The sequence below is a fragment of the Camellia sinensis genome, chromosome 13 (assembly GCF_055761805.1).
Source record: "Camellia sinensis isolate YWXY chromosome 13, ASM5576180v1, whole genome shotgun sequence".
In the NCBI taxonomy this organism is placed as follows: Eukaryota; Viridiplantae; Streptophyta; class Magnoliopsida; order Ericales; family Theaceae; genus Camellia; species Camellia sinensis.
Window position 1 is genome coordinate 108,895,659 of NC_138973.1, and position 9,999 is coordinate 108,905,657.

Here is a 9,999-nt window from a genome sequence, read left to right on the forward strand (position 1 = left end):
TTATCACTTAGGCCATATTTATGTGGACAGACTAGATAAGGAATGATTATAATGTAACAAACTGAGAGTCTTGAAATATATAGTCTCTGGATTATTTGGTTGTATTTTATATTTACTTTTTCATAGGGTTAAATGTATGAAAATAAATATTTTAGTGAATCTCATGTTTAATTTGAAAATTATGAAATATATCGTTTAAATTGTTTACAATGACAATATTAAATTTAATGTATATTTTTATTTTATTTTGCAAATACCACTTTTAATTTTATTTAAATATGACATTAGAAGTATATTTCATTTATGATTTTGCTAATACCAAAAAAAAAAAAAGAGAAGAAGAAGAAGAAGAAGAAGAAGAAGAAGAAGAAGAAGTAAGAGAAGACTATTGTCTATCATGAGATTAATTTACACATGTTTAAAAAAAATAAATGAATAAAATGAAAGAAATAAATTTTATATATACTTAAGGGTTAATTTTGTCATTTAACTAGATAATTCGGTGGTTGGCTCAGTCCGCCCATTTCTATCCCACACCTCCCTCATGGTATTGAGTTATCCTATATATGAGGGATTATTAGTTCGACCTTTCTTTTCCAACCAAACATTGGACTATTTACCCTGTAGGACATGGAATCCAATCACATATCCTAATCCCACCAAACAAACACCCTCTTAATATATTCAGTTTTAAGTGTTGAATCATATTATCAAACATCCTAGTGATTAATATAATCAAGTAAAAAGCACCCAATATTAAGATTAGAGTAAATTATACTTTGCACCCCTACACTTTATACCAAATTCCACTTTAGTCACTATATATGAAATCATGGCAATTAATCCCTACACTTTTTATCAAATTTCACTTTGATCTCTACACATAAAATCGTGACAATCAACCATTTGCACTTTTGGTCAAATCTCACTTTGATCTATACAAGTATCAATATCCCTCTTTTGTTACTTCATTATTTAAAATTTTAACAGAATCCAGCCATGTGACAAGAATATAACTACGAAATGACGGTAAGAGAGAAAAATTATCTATATTTTTCACTGATACACAGTTTGTCCTACATTTTTTTTGATCGACAAATGTTAGTTGTTACATGTTAGATTAGCACTTATGGAATAAAATCTCTCTACCCTTGGCAAAGCACCTAAGTGCTTGCACTCCCTTAATTCAACCACCCTAAGGAGAATTGAACCGATGACCTCCTTGGGATTAAGCCCTAAGGAAGGCATGGTGGCCAACTAAACTAAGCCTTAAAAAATTATTATATATTTATTTATGTTGCAATATATGCATTACAAAATAAAAATATTAATTTTATCATAATATAAATTATAGCATAAATAAATATATAATAATTTTAATAAAATTATTTATGTATATATTTATATATACATATATAGTAACTATTTAAAAATATATTACGAATTTTCGTCTTGTTAAACTATAAAAATGTAATTTAAATATATATATATATATATGATACTTTTGTACTTAATTTCAATATAATAAAATAAATATTTATTTTAATATTCTCAAGAATGATTCTAATTATTTATTTCGATAACCTTAACCTTATCGTTCTATAAAAATATTATTTAAACAAATATATATATAATAATTTTATTTCAATTATTTATGTATATTTTAATAATTTTAGCCCTATCATGCTATATAAGTGTAACTGAAATAAATATATAAGGATTTTATATGATATTAAATTATAATATAATAAAATAAACACTCAATTTCACATTAATGATAATAGTTAAATTGGAAAGAAAAATAGTAACATACATTTAAAAGTAATTCTAATTATTTATTTATGAATGGAAATTATAAAAACATTTATTTAAAAAAATAAATATAAGTATGTTACGGTTAGATGAAGAAAAAATAGATAAATTAATTTTGTAGAGTATTGATTTTTTTTAATATCTATTTTAAAACTGTTTATACATATTATATATAATTATGTATATGTATATAAAGTTTAGATTAAATATAAAATTTTCCTAATAAAAAACTTCATATTAAATAGGAAACTCAATATAAATTAATAATAAAATATAAATAAGATAGACCAAAAAAAAATAAGAAATATATTTAATTTTTATATAAAAATTGAATACTTGAATAAAATTAAAAAAAAGTAGAAAAAATCTAATTCATAAAGTATTTTTTGGTACATATAATTATTTTAAATTTTATTTATGGGTAGTTTAGATTAGGGGAATTTTTTTGAGGTCCCTGATATTAAGATTTTATAAAATAGAGGACATACAATATTTTCATACTAGTTAAGGTCTCACAAAATTTTCACAGAGAAAAATTGACTCGGATAAATTTTGCCAGACTTAGAGAAATTAGCTCGACTCAGGGTAATTTTAATTTTCATAGAGAAATTTCTCTATGATCATACTGAAGAAATTTTAAAATTTCTCTGAGTCAAGATCGAAATTTCTCTAAGTCGGGTAAAATTTCTTTGAGTCAAACAAAATTTCTCTTAATCAAATTTGCTCTGTGAAAATGTTAAGGGATTTTAGCTAATAAAAAAAAATCTTAGATCTCGCTTACTACACAAAGTTGAAGAGGAATGTTCCATTAATTTTTCCTTTGCATTAAGTAAAAATCTTTTAAATATTAGATTTTAGAAATAATTAAGTATAAGGGTATGTTACGTGGCACTTTAAAAAAAAAATATGTTACATTGGAGAGAGAAATTTTTTTACTTATATATATATAATTTAATACAAATTAATATTAAGACATCAATAAAATAGATTAAAAAAAATATAAATATAAAAGAAATTTAATTTAATCCTTGCGATGTAGATAATTAAATACATTTTGTCTTATTTATTTATGTGTATATTGAGATAATTTTTTTGCAAATATCATAATAATTAAATTATAATTATATAGAAGAAAAATAAGTATGTCTCAAATAGAGTCCATACAAAATTGGCTATTATAATTGAAATTGAATTTGTGTAGAATTTTATATGTAAATGACAAAGACATGTTGATGTAAATTTTTTAGAAAAAAAAAAAAACAATTAGCCTTTAAAATGTGTCACTTATGTAAGAGAAAAACACTATTTATATATATATATATATATAAAATAGTATCTAACCCGTGCGATGCACAAGCTAAACATATTTGTTCTAAAATATATATTTTTTTATAAAATTTAGTTAAATTATTTCTATTTTTTAATATATATAATATTCAAAATAATCACTAAATTGGAGAAAAAAAATAAGTAATAATTTAAAATCTAAATAATAATTCTAATTATTTATTTTAATAATTTTAGTTGTATCGTTCTATAAAAGCGTTACTTAAATCAGCACACATGCTAATTTTAAATAAATTATTTGTGTATTTTAAGAATTTTAGCTCTATTGTGTTATAAAAATGTAACTTACATATATATATATATATATATATTTCATAAAAATAAATATTTTTTATATTTAATTTTTTTAAAAAGTGAAAAAAGTATAATAAAATTAATTGGTAAAATATTTTTAGTATATGTAATTCTATTAAGTTTTGTTTATGTGTAGTTTAGATTATGTAGAAGTCTTATAAATATTAAATTTTAGAAAGAATTTTGGTAAGGGTATATTGATCTGGAAATTTTAATAAAATAAAATTAAAAAAAAGAGATGCAATACATAAGAGAGAGAAAAAAGTTAAAAATAGACAGTACTTTTTTTTTATATTTATTTTGATAATCTTAGTCACATCGTTCTATAAAAGTGATATTTACATCAAAACATATAATAATTTTAGATCAATTATTTGTGTATATATTAATAATTTTAGTTCTATCATACTATAAAAATATAAATTGAATATATATATATATATATAATAATTTTAAATTATATTAAAATATAACACAATAAAATAAACATTCATTTGATAATTTTGACATTTCGTGCTTAAAAAATTTAACTTAAATAAATATATATGATATTAAAATATAACTTGATATTAGAAATAATTGCTATAAAATTAAAAGTGATTCTAATTATTTGAGAAATTCAATATAATTAATATTATAAATATGATAGACATAAAAATATGAAATAATTTTAATATTTTATTTATAAAAACAAAGTGAACAAAGTATAATAAAATTAATTGGTAAAGTATTTTTAGTATGTATAATTCTATTAGGTTTTGTTTATAGGTAATTTAGATTAAGTAGAAATCTTTTAAATATTACAATTTAAAAAGAATTTTAATAAAAAGATATATTGATGTAGCATTTAATAAAAAAAGAAAAAAAATGTGCAAATACTATTTTTAATAATACATATATACGCATGATATGATGCATTATGATGCATTGCTTTAGGCCAATAACTATAGATCCGTGCCATCATCGACAGGTTGTTGCATGTACTAGACATTTTTTTTTTAAAATTTTTTAAAAACAATAAAAATATTAATGAAGTGAGTGTCATCAATTTTACTCATCTTGATTAATTGGATAAAAATAAAATCGGTCCCTCTATCTTTTTTTTGTGAAGTCTCATTGATCAAAAATACCCCAATGCATATATCATGATAATTCTCTAGGTTCCTTTTATTGATTAGTGAATATCATTGGACCCTTAACTTGTAATTATTGATTCTTTTAATTTTAAAAATAGTATAAATACCTCCTTTTTGAGGTAGTCCGGAGGGGTGAATGAGTTTATATAGATGGAGTAAGGTAATATTTAATAATAGTAGACGAACTTTTGATGTAATTAACTTTTAATAATTTTCTATTACTTACATAATTTAAAATTGATAGCAATTTTCTTGGGATTCAAGATTCGTAACAAACTAGTACAACATATGTAGGCAACAATAGGAGGGTACAAGAAAGTTTCTTTGGGGCTCAATAGAGGACTATAAATAGGCAACCTAGCTTATTGTGAAAATCAAACATATCAAACTTCAAAGAGCTCCTCTTATATATTCTTAATCCAGTCATTTGATCATTGTGCAAAATAAACACAAAAGTATTATTTTGTTTTATAAAATCAGTTTTGAAAATGGAGGCAGTAGTAGCACAATCTCCAGGTCAAATCTAGGCCCCAACTAATGGGAACTTGATAACTATTCTTAGCATTGATGGAGATGGCATTCGAGGAATCATTTATGCCCTATCCTTACTTACCTCGAATCGTTACATAATATATATATATATATATATTAGCAGTGGTGCACACACAATGTGTGTGCAAATATATATAATTAAAGTGTATATTCATTCGTGGTATGATCTATATATCCCTACTAACGTTCAAATAAATTGCACAAATTTAAATTTTAGACAAATTTTAAAATATTTTTCTTTACGTACATAGCATGGTTGTTAGGAGAAAAAATAATGATTGAATGAAAAAATTTAAAGGAATTTACATGTCAGTGTATATTTAGAAAAATATTTACAAATTAATGATAAAATTTATAATTATTAAACTATGAAGTGATAAACTTTATCACCGATCAGTAACTAATTTTTATAGAATTCACTGAGCAATAGTTTTCCAAAAAAACATTTTCTATCGTGCGAATTTAATCAATTCAGTACTAAATCAGTGAATTCGCATCAGTATATTTATCGGCAATACAAAGTGACTTAATATACTAATATTTTTTTTGTTCATTGATTTCATGATTTTACTAGGTATATTTTGTGCAAGTTAATTTTCTATTCAAGTGTTTTAGTATCTAAATCCCCAATAGTATGTACCTATAATAATTATTATGTTAATGTACATAAAAGAGGAAAAGGATGGTGAATTTATTGTGATAAATACTATTTTTCTTTTTTAAGATGGTAGTTGTGGTTATAATCTTTCATGTGCTAATAACTCCAAAATGGTTTGGTCATGATACAGAAGCTGGATGGTTAGGATGTAAGAGTTGTGGACTATTTTGATGTGATTGCAGGAAAAAGCACTGGCAGTCTTGTGATTGCCATGTTAACTGCTCCAAACGAAAATAATTGTCCGGTGTTTGGAGCTAAAGATATTAAAAACTTTTACTTTGACAATTGTCCCAAAATATTGCCACAAGAGAGGTAATAATTACAAATAATTAAGAATTTTAGCATAAAATTTTCATACAAAATATTATATATAACGGTTTTTATCCTGTTATTTCAAACTAAAAGACATACCAATATTAGTTATAAAAATTATTTTTGTGGATTCTTTTCTTTTTCCATTCAATGATGATGATACTATGTAGTGGGAGTATTAACATGTTAAAACTTTAAAACAAACAACTCTCTATTTTCTCAAGCTAGAAAAGCAATCAAAGCCCTATCAAGACAGTATCTCCGTGAAGTAGCTAAGGAAGATCTTGGGGAGACAAAACTACATCAGACATTGACTAATATTGCAATTCCAACTTTCGACATTAAGACCCCCAACCAACCATTGTTTCCACCTATGAGGTATATCATCAATTGTTTATAGCTATGAGAATTTTGATACTGAAATTCAAAGTGATTGTTTGCATTGAACATAGTGTTGATTATTGGCCAAGGATTCTCTATCATTAATTCTTGGATAAATTACACTGTTAATCTTTATACTTTGATCTTTATGTCATTTTGATCATTCTAATTTCAATTTTGACCCTAAGCTTTTAATTTTATCTCAAATTAGTCCAATTGCTAGTATTTTTTTAGAAACAAAATTATAAACTTGATCAATTTAGTGATTTAATTTCAACCAATTCAATGAAATTTTTTTGTCAAACTTTAACAACATTATTAATTGGACCAAATTGAAGCAAAATTTAAAATTAAGAGTCAAAATTGAGCCAATTAAAATTGTAGGAACTAAAATGACACACGCGACAAACTATAAGAATTATCGGTGTAATTTGTCCTTAATTTTTTCTATTCTTTATCTCAAAGCACTACAGTCATTGAATTATGTGAGAATATGAATGTATATGTAAGAATTTCGAGACATAATCCAACAATTATGAATATCTTAAGATAAGAGGACATAGAAATTTGAGACTGAGAATCACGTGTCCTAATTTCTTATCATAAAATTTATATTTCATGGTTTAGGTGAACTATAAGCCAACCTTGGATGCCTTGCTCTCAGATATATGCATTAATTGCAACCTCGGCAGCGCCAAATTATCTTCCAGCCCATTCTTTCAAAATCAAAGACCCCACTAGAACTGTGAGAGAATTTAACCTAATTGATGGCGGCGTGGTAGCAAACAATCTAGTAATTATCAAATTTGATTAATAATAACTTTCAACTCTTATCTATTTCTTTTCTTTGAGTATTTCCACTTATATAAGTAATTTTATGTTTCAGACTTTGATTATAGCTATTCCAGTTTTGACCCGACCATTGTTGTGTCTCGGACTCGGGTTTGATGGTTTCACATTGTTGTTTACGGCTTGTTTCCCTTGTATCTCCTTAAGTTTGACTTTTGTGTTGTAGTGGTTGTATTTGGAACAGGTTGATTGCTTAGTTTTTAAACCTTTGTTGCCCAAAATTTTACTTCTCCGCTCGAGCAGTACTTCTTGCGCTTGAGCGGATTTTGTGAACTCTCAATACTTTTGCAGGTCTGCAAAACTACTGGAATGATGTATTCTACGCTCGAGCGGGTGGGCGCTCGAATGGCCCTTACTTGAGCTCGAGCATTGGTCTATTGTCTGCAAAACTACTGGATGTGTGTATTCTGCGCTCGAGCGTCACTTCTTGAGCTCGAGCGGTAATGCCCTTTTGTTTTGTGTCTTGGTGCTCAAGTGTCACTTCTTGCGCTTGAGCAAAACAACTTATTGTGTCTGACGCTCGAGCGTCACTTCTCGCACTCGAGCAAACTATGTGTATATCAGTTTGCGAAAAGGTCATTTTATATCACTTTTTCAGATCTATTTCTCTCCAAACCCTAAAGTTGAGAGCCTCTCTCTCTAAAACCTATATTCTCTCTACTTTTCATCTAGATCTAGTGAATTCTCCACCCTTATGCCTTTGTTAAAAACGTAGAGCACATCAATAGCTACGTTTTGATCCGAATCAATCTTGGTTTCGGCATCTTTGGAGTTCCTCCACTTCTCCTTTGGTTTTCTAAGCTTGAGCTAGGGACTCTACACTTTTCTATGAGTTTTAGCTTAGTTATTTGTTGTTGTGTAAGAAATATTGGGATTTGAGGTAGTTTTGAACAAACCTAGTGTTTTGGTTTAAAATCACAAGAGGGGTTTTCAAATGAAAGTAGTGGAAATGGTCATAGGAGTAATTGTAAGCTTGTGTTGTGCTAAAATAGTTGATTTTTGGTATTTGGGATAAAATTGGAAAAAATGAAAGTTTTGCCTTAAAATGACTCAAATGATTATTTTGTATAAATAATGGAATTGGTAGTGAAAGTGTGAAATTGGGAGGTTGTTTATATGAATGGTGGAGTTAGATATGTATTATTTTGCATCTATGTGAATTTGGATAATTTATCTGTGTAGACGTCCCCGAACGTCCCGGGAGGAGAAATCCCCCCCGTTTTGTTCATTGGGCTCACTACAGTTCAGGACTCAATGTTACGGTCCTGTATCTAATCTCGCAGAGTGCAATGCAAGACTGATGAAATCATCAAAGAGTCCAAATCCGGCAAATCGTTTTTGAAAACACATTTTTTGAAAGAAGTGCCAAACATGGACTGCTTTGCCAGATACAGAGTCGCCACCTAAATGTTTTGTTTTGGGAAATTTAGGAAACCCTGACTCGTTGCCTAAGGCCACGTGTCCGTCATCACCAAAGTTCCCTCGGCTCGGGAACTTGCGTACGATTGGGGAAGGTCACTTCGTGAGCACCCCCGCTCGCCCGATCAAAAATTGGCCTCTACTAACCATGATACCTAGTTTTGCAAACATTATGCATCCTTATTCCGATTATTAGCCTAGATTTACTACGTAATGCGCACAGCATACAAGTATAGACTGGGTCGCCTGAATTGGAACAACACATCTCATGTTTGTTTTGAAAATGGTTTGCTACTCGCAAGTAGGCTAAAATGTGGATTTACCACCCTCAGGTGGGCTTAGAAAACAAGGTGATTTGCCATTATGTAGTGGGTTTAAAACTCACAATTGATGAATTGTTCTAATCCAATAACCCAACCTTCACCCACAGGCATTCAGGCAGGTATATCATATAAGCAAATAGCCTCATGGTAAGCATGCTATCATGGCAGCCATTCACGCGCATGCAAGGATGCTAAAGCATAAAACTTACCGAGTGCTCCAAGCCAAAACAGAAGCTATGTCAGAAATCCATGCATGATCCTAACTATACAGAAATGCCTAATGAAACACATGCAAAAATGCAACTAAGATAGGCTCGGCTATTCTAAAGATGGCATATGAAATGCTACAACTAACAAGTATTCAACTCGGAATTGAAATACAATGCAGTTAGTATGATGCGCCGAGCCCGGTGCGTGCAAGACAGATGAATGGATGCAAACATGCTATCATACTGTATGCTAATTGAAACATGCCCTAATCTAACCATCATAAGCTGTTAAATAAAATGGAGAAAGACGTGGGGTTGGAAGACATACATCACACACACGCACACTTATTATAGTTGTACCCTCGCTCGGAGGGTCCGAATAAATAATATACAGTTCGAAATGAATAATTAAATATTACAAAAAGCCTAATTAATTAAAAAATTAACTAGGAAAGCGATAAATCGGCACGCAAATCTATGGACCGCCTCAGCTCTGTTCCAAATGACGAATGATGCATGCTTGAGTTGCCTTGGTCAGGAAATTCCTTGCGATGCCCCGATTCACCTCTGTTTGCAATTAATGCCAGAATGCTGTGCAAGGCTTTAGAAAGCTGCTGATTTCTGATTTGCTGCAATAGAGAGCAACAAAGGGGCATGACAAAGTATTTTCACATATATATGCATGACTACTCTGCAGGGAGTGTAGT

At 28.3% G+C, this 9,999-nt stretch overlaps 1 pseudogene; it reads left to right on the forward strand.

Annotated features, from left to right (window-relative positions):
- The first annotated feature begins 1,023 nt into the window (after positions 1 to 1,023).
- LOC114291929 (patatin-like protein 2) lies at positions 1,024 to 7,306 on the forward strand (annotated as a pseudogene).
- Positions 7,307 to 9,999: the final 2,693 nt, after the last annotated feature.